This window comes from Penaeus japonicus, unplaced genomic scaffold, assembly GCF_977035675.1.
Source record: "Penaeus japonicus unplaced genomic scaffold, GWHDUDI00000001_assembly GWHDUDI00000013, whole genome shotgun sequence".
Taxonomy (NCBI): Eukaryota; Metazoa; Arthropoda; class Malacostraca; order Decapoda; family Penaeidae; genus Penaeus; species Penaeus japonicus.
This window is the reverse complement of record NW_028234415.1, coordinates 22,984,800-22,992,299: the sequence shown is the minus strand read 5'-3', so window position 1 is coordinate 22,992,299 and position 7,500 is coordinate 22,984,800. Positions and strand designations below refer to the sequence as shown.

Genomic DNA, 7,500 nt, shown 5'->3' with positions numbered 1-7,500 from the left:
ACCCATAATTTAATTGCGAATATTACCAAACTCTCCCCCTTTTTCCCCTCTAAATTGTTGAAGGAAGGTTGCATTGGAGGCCGTATTTAATGCAGCCTTTCCTTATTTATATTTTACGTGAGGGAATACTAGAATTAAACGTGGGAAGGTATGATAGAGAAGGAAACAGTAATGGTTATATTGTGTATGGAAGCAGGTATGGGTGTTAGAGAGACAGCGAAGAGAGAGAGGGAGAGGGAGAGGGAGAGGGAGAGGGAGAGAGAGAGGGAGAGGGAGAGGGAGAGAGAGGGAGAGAGAGAGAGAGAGAGAGAGAGAGAGAGAGAGAGAGAGAGAGAGAGAGAGAGAGAGAGAGAGAGAGAGAGAGAGAGAGAGAAAGATAGAGACAGAAAAAGAGAGAGAAAGATAGAGACAGAAAAAGAGAGAGAAAGAGAGAGAGAGAGAGAGAGAGAGAGAGAGAGAGAGAGAGAGAGAGAGAGACAAAGAGAGAGAAAGAGAGAGAGAGAGAGATAAAGAAAGCGAAAGAAATAGAGATAGAGAGAGAGCAAGAAAGAAAAAAAAATGAGGTGAATAGAATCAAACAAACAGACGAAAAAGAAACACACACAAAAAAGTATTCATATATTACATTCAGCACCCCCATTGCATAAAAAGAATTAATACTAAGATCATCTACTATTGACCGCCACGAAACAAGAATCTTTGGTCAAGATGCCTTGCCAAAATTCTCTCGTTTTCGATGTTATTTGCAACGACATTCTTTCTCTCTTCTTGGACCCGTCTCGTTTTATCTCGTATTTCTTTTATCTTCTCTGTCTGGTTGTTTGTATATCTGTCTGTCTGTCTGTCTCCCTCTTCATATGACATGTAATTCCTCTTTAAAAAAAGACTTGTTCTGTCCTCTCTTCCTTTCTTCCTCTCTTTACCCTTTCATTTCTCTTCCTTTCCGTTTTTCTTTGTTCCTTCTCTTCTCCTTTCCCATCCCCTTTCCTTTCCTTTACCACTTCCTCCCTTCTGCCCTTTCCCTTTCCCTTCTCATTCCTCTTCCTCCTGACCTCCCCCTTTTCCTTCACCCTCTCCTTCCTCTTCCTCCTTTACCTCCCCCTTTTCCTTCACCCTCTTCTTCCTCTTCCTCCTTTCCCTCCCCCTTTTCATTCACCCTCTCCTTCCTCTTCCCCCTTTACCTCCCCCTTTTCCTTCACCCTCTTCTTCCTCTTCCTCCTTTCCCTCCCCCTTTTCATTCACTCCTTCACCCTTACCTCCCATTTCTTCCCTCTTCTTCCTCTTCCTCCTTTCCCTCCCCCTTTTCATTCACCCTCTCCTTCCTCTTCCCCCTTTACCTCCCCCTTTTCCTTCACCCTCTCCTTCCTCTTCCCCCTTTACCTCCCCCTTTTCCTTCACCCTCTTCTTCCTCTTCCTCCTTTCCCTCCCCCTTTTCATTCACCCTCTCCTTCCTCTTCCCCCTTTACCTCCCCCTTTTCCTTCACCCTCTCCTTCCTCTTCCTCCTTTCCCTCCCCCTTTTCATTCACCCTCTCCTTCCTCTTCCTCCTTTCCCTCCCCCTTTTCATTCACCCTCTCCTTCCTCTTCCTCCTTTTCCTCCCCCTTTTCCTTCACCCTCTCCTTCCTCTTCCCCCTTTACCTCCCCCTTTTCATTCACCCTCTCCTTCCTCTTCCTCCTTTTCCTCCCCCTTTTCATTCACCCTCTCCTTCCTCTTCCCCCTTTACCTCCCCCTTTTCATTCACCCTCTCCTTCCTCTTCCCCCTTTACCTCCCCCTTTTCATTCACCCTCTTCTTCCTCTTCCTCCTTTACCTCCCCCTTTTCCTTCACCCTCTTCTTCCTCTTCCTCCTTTCCCTCCCCCTTTTCATTCACCCTCTCCTTCCTCTTCCTCCTTTTCCTCCCCCTTTTCCTTCACCCTCTCCTTCCTCTTCCCCCTTTACCTCCCCCTTTTCCTTCACCCTCTCCTTCCTCTTCCCCCTTTACCTCCCCCTTTTCCTTCACCCTCTTCTTCCTCTTCCTCCTTTACCTCCCCCTTTTCCTTCACCCTCTTCTTCCTCTTCCTCCTTTCCCTCCCCCTTTTCATTCACCCTCTCCTTCCTCTTCCTCCTTTTCCTCCCCCTTTTCCTTCACCCTCTCCTTCCTCTTCCCCCTTTACCTCCCCCTTTTCATTCACCCTCTCCTTCCTCTTCCCCCTTTACCTCCCCCTTTTCCTTCACCCTCTTCTTCCTCTTCCTCCTTTCCCTCCCCCTTTTCATTCACCCTCTCCTTCCTCTTCCTCCTTTTCCTCCCCCTTTTCCTTCACCCTCTCCTTCCTCTTCCCCCTTTACCTCCCCCTTTTCATTCACCCTCTCCTTCCTCTTCCTCCTTTTCCTCCCCCTTTTCCTTCACCCTCTCCTTCCTCTTCCCCCTTTACCTCCCCCTTTTCATTCACCCTCTCCTTCCTCTTCCTCCTTTCCCTCCCCCTTTTCATTCACCCTCTCCTTCCTCTTCCTCCTTTACCTCCCCCTTTTCATTCACCCTCTCCTTCCTCTTCCCCCTTTACCTCCCCCTTTTCCTTCACCCTCTCCTTCCTCTTCCTCCTTTCCCTCCCCCTTTTCATTCACCCTCTTCTTCCTCTTCCTCCTTTTCCTCCCCCTTTTCCTTCACCCTCTCCTTCCTCTTCCTCCTTTCCCTCCCCCTTTTCCTTCACCCTCACCTTCCTCTTCCCCCTTTACCTCCCCCTCTTCATTCACCCTCTCCTTCCTCTTCCCCCTTTTCCTTCACCCTCTTCTTCCTCTTCCTCCTTTACCTCCCCCTTTTCCTTTACCCTCTTCTTCCTCTTCCTCCTTTCCCTCCCCCTTTTCCTTCACCCTCTCCTTCCTCTTTCTCGTTTTCCTTATCCCTCCCCCCCCCCTCTGCCCTTCTCATTTCCTTCCCTCTTTCCTCTTTCCTTCTCTCTCTCCCCCCTCTGTCCTAATCCTTTCCTTTCCTCTTTCCTTCTCCTTCCCCCTTTATCCTTCTCCTTCTCCCACACCAGCACCCAAACGAAGCCATGGATTCGAAGCTTCAGGTCAAGGTTTTGTATTGACAGGGACGGATGGGCCTCGTGAATACACTAAGGAAAAGGAAGAAGAAAAAAGAAGAAGCAAAAAACGCTTCATCACTCAACCATGTCCGATGTGCTTATCCTCAGTATCTGGCGCTTTGCATTTGTTTTCTCTTTCGCTTTCGCTCTTTCGCTTTCGCTCGACTTGTGTGGGTGTCAGAGTTATATTTCAGCACGCGTGTGTATGTAGAGGAGTTTTTGATAACTTTAAAGTCTCCTTATGTACACATACTTACACACACACACACAGATTATATAATATATATATATATATATATATATATATATATATCATATATATGTAAGTATACATCATATATACACACACATGTATAGATATAAATATATACATATACAGATACATTATTTATATATATATATATATATATATATATATATATATATATATATATATATATATCATATATATATGTAAGTAAACATCATATATACACACACATGTGTAGATATGAATATATACATATACAGATACATTATATATATATATATATATATATATATATATATATATATATATATATATATATATATATATATATCATATATATATGTAAGTATACATCATACATACACACACATGTATAGATATAAATATATATATTTATATCTATCTATCTATCTATATATATATACATACACACACACACACACACACACACACACATATATATATATATATATACTGTATATACATATGTATGTATGTATATATATATGTACGTGTGTGTGTGTGTTTGTGTGTGTGTGTGTATGTGTACGTGTGTGTGTGTATACATATGCATATAATACATATACATGTATATTTACATATATATGCATTTATGTATATATATATATATATATATATATATATATACATAAATGCATATATATGTAAATATACATGTATATGTATTATATGCATATGTATACACACACACACGTACACATACACACACACACACACAAACACACACACACACGTACATATATATATACATACATACATATGTATATACAGTATATATATATATATATATATATATATATATATATATATATATATATATATATATATATACATGTACAGATAGATCTAGATAGATAGAACAAAATAATGATAAAAATCACTTCCTAATCCAACTTGTCACGTCATTAATCCTGTCATAAATCATTACAAAACTTTATAGAAAAAATAACCTCATCCTTTGTGACGTTGGATCCTTCGAAGGTATATAAAAAAAAGTATATTCTTAAGCTTTTTATTTTTTCACGTAAAAAACTTTTTTTAGGCGCAGTAAACTAAAACAAAGACTATGAACATTTTTTTTAGTCCGTCAAGTGAAAAGTACTTTTACTTAGATTATCTGATAATAACTATATAAAAAATGTCTGAGAACATTCTCTGCCTAAGATGTTGGACTGTATTGTCGTGTGTGTGTGTGTGTGTGTGAATATATGAATATAAACATTTATATATATATATATATATATATATATATATACATATATATGTATATATGTATATATGAATATATATATATATATATATATAAATACATATGTATGTATATATGTATATATATATATATATATATATATATAAATACATATGTATGTATATATGTATATATATATATATATATATATATATATATGTATATATATATATAAACAGTAGGTCAGAGGAAAAAAGACAATGTCTGTGATTTATTCAAGAACTTCCATTCAGTAATGATATCCCTGAAAATCTCTTCCGTGTTTCAAAACAGTATGTTTAAACACTAAAAAGCACTAAGGTCAGTATCCTTACGACGTCATTTGGCCTTCAAGATACGCTGAAAGGAACTAAGTGGGAGAGCCAATGATATACCATAATTTGAACTGTCAACTGTCTATAATCTGGCCCTGCACGCTTCACTCATAGATAATTTAATTCCCTATGTTCAGATGAAACATTATCGGATGATATCAAATAATATATTGATAGATAATACAAAATTCAATTTCTTTCCATTGAGTTAAACTTAAAACAGTCGGACAAACACTTACCAGCCAGGGCTATTTAGGTTAAGAAATACTTTTCACTCACTATCCCCGAAATTTATTATTGGATCGTTACAACGAGTAAAAACCAAAAAATATAAACTACCACAAACACCAAGAGAATATATTGATGAAATAAATTGAATTCCTGAGACCGTTAAAAAAAAAAGCAGTTCCGGACGACCGTTACCGAGCGCGGGAAAATGACGTATAGTTTGTATGCGTTTGAAATGGTCTAATTATGATACATTTATTTAAATGATGTTGTTCTTTTCGAGTCATTACCATTGAACATAATGATATTACACATTGTATCTAATTCAGATTCAAATGTATGTGCGACTTTGACAAATTGCTCATGCATATACAAAGTAACTCCATACCAGCTTTTTTTTTTTTACAAACAAGTTCATCCCATCATTATGGAATATATAAGTTTTAATGCAAATATGATTATATTCCCACAATCTTCATCATGATACTAATATATGCATTAATTATAGACCCTACCGTATTTCACATATGAATATGATTATGAATGTGGAATATCTTTATGTGATATTTAGGCTAAATTATTGCATTTTCTCTATTCTACGGACCAGAATTGCATGATAGACCAAAATTTCACAAAACATCCGATATCTCTAGTCTGCTCAAGCAATACTTCTCCCCTTTGAAAAAAGAAAAGAAAAGAAAAAAAAAATATATATATATATGTATATATATATATATATATATATATATATATATATTTATATATATAATTTTCATTGTGACATTTGAAAGCTGATGTCCAGACAAGTAATTGCTGATCAAATATGATTTACATAAAACTGTGACATGCATCCTAAAAATATCAGTGTAAAAGTATTCCCATTAATATAAAGAAGACACATTTTACATAGCCAATATATGTATATATATATATATATATATATATATATATATATATATATATATATAATTTTTTTTTTTTTTAACATCACTGCAACACGTGATTTCAAACAAACAAACAACAAGGGAAATGTCCAGATGAAGAAATAATTTCGATGTCTGATGCCACACTATTAATTCCTTCTTTCTTAGTAAAAAGATACATTGCAAATCGTGCTGGACATCATTTGTTTTTGCGTCCGAAGGGTTGCAAACTGGATTAGGTCTTGCATCCAATCTTTTTTTCCTTCTAATTTTGATGCGCATTCGGACATTTTCAGTCATGTCATGCAACCAGCATAAGATATTTCAAAGCGTTTAAAACGAATCCCTGAACATATTTCATTATAGCAAACGCTTCCATGAGGCCGAGATATGAATAAAAAAATATAATGTTCTAGGTCCCACCGAGACTCGAACTCGGATTGTTGGATTCAGAGTCCAAAGTGCTAACCATTACACCATGGGACCGCTACGGTGTTGAATTTCTAATCTAGTTTTATGAAAAGTTTTTATATGATTCGGTGATGCTATGGCATAGTCAGGAGAGTATGCATGGGATAGTTATCGCTGATAAGATATTGAACGCCGTGTTTCAGTCAACAATGCACTTTTTAGTAGTTTCGAAATAAGACCCTTGTATTAATGGCCATTCCAGGCTTTTTTAGTCCGGAAATGTTCAATAAAAATGTTTTAATTAATGTCTTTTTAAAACTGGAATTCAAAGATTTATGATTTGAAATTTAATAACTGATGAACACATGATATATATCTGGTCAACAGTTTTCCTCGGAGAAAAAAAAGAAAAGAGGCATTACTGGATAACGGGTGTTTTTCCCGACGATTCCTTCTTTACTTGGCACAATTCGATTTACTTTGTATCTGTGCTTTCTCCTTGACACATTGCCATCACCCTATATTGCTGTAACATTGTCTATGCCCTCCCCCCCCTCCCCCCAATAAAAGCTCTTCAGCACTATTAGATTCTATGTTTTCAACACAGAAGTCCTGGATAATAGAATCACCACAACTATTTCATAAAGTCAGGCACTTTCTTCGACGTCCGAAATTGTACGTGTTCTGCAACTTGCATATGGCACACATCGAATTAGGTTTGTAGACTCTAACCTCCTCCTTTGATAGCCAAATTCATCCATCACTTCTTCCTATGCCTGATATTTTGATCATAAGAAATTGCAGTAGTAAATACATACGGAGTACAAGACATCTGAAGTATCTCATGCGCATGTGCAACACTTGGATAAAAAATTGGGGAAGTAAATCTTCAAATACTCAACTGTCCCTTGGAAGAAGTATTTACAAGGAAACTTTACTTTGGTGGAATTAGATAAGATATTTAATAATTCTAGAAGAAAAGAAATGATCCTGGTCTGTTTATTATCTTGAAATATAGAAGACCCGAGAAGAGTTGTTTTA

General features: G+C 37.2%; 1 non-coding gene across 1 annotated transcript; it reads right to left on the bottom strand.

The window, feature by feature from the left end:
• Positions 1–6,462: 6,462 nt before the first annotated feature.
• TRNAQ-CUG (transfer RNA glutamine (anticodon CUG)) lies at positions 6,463–6,534 on the bottom strand. The gene has a single exon. It is a non-coding gene; the product is annotated as a tRNA-Gln (tRNA).
• Positions 6,535–7,500: the final 966 nt, after the last annotated feature.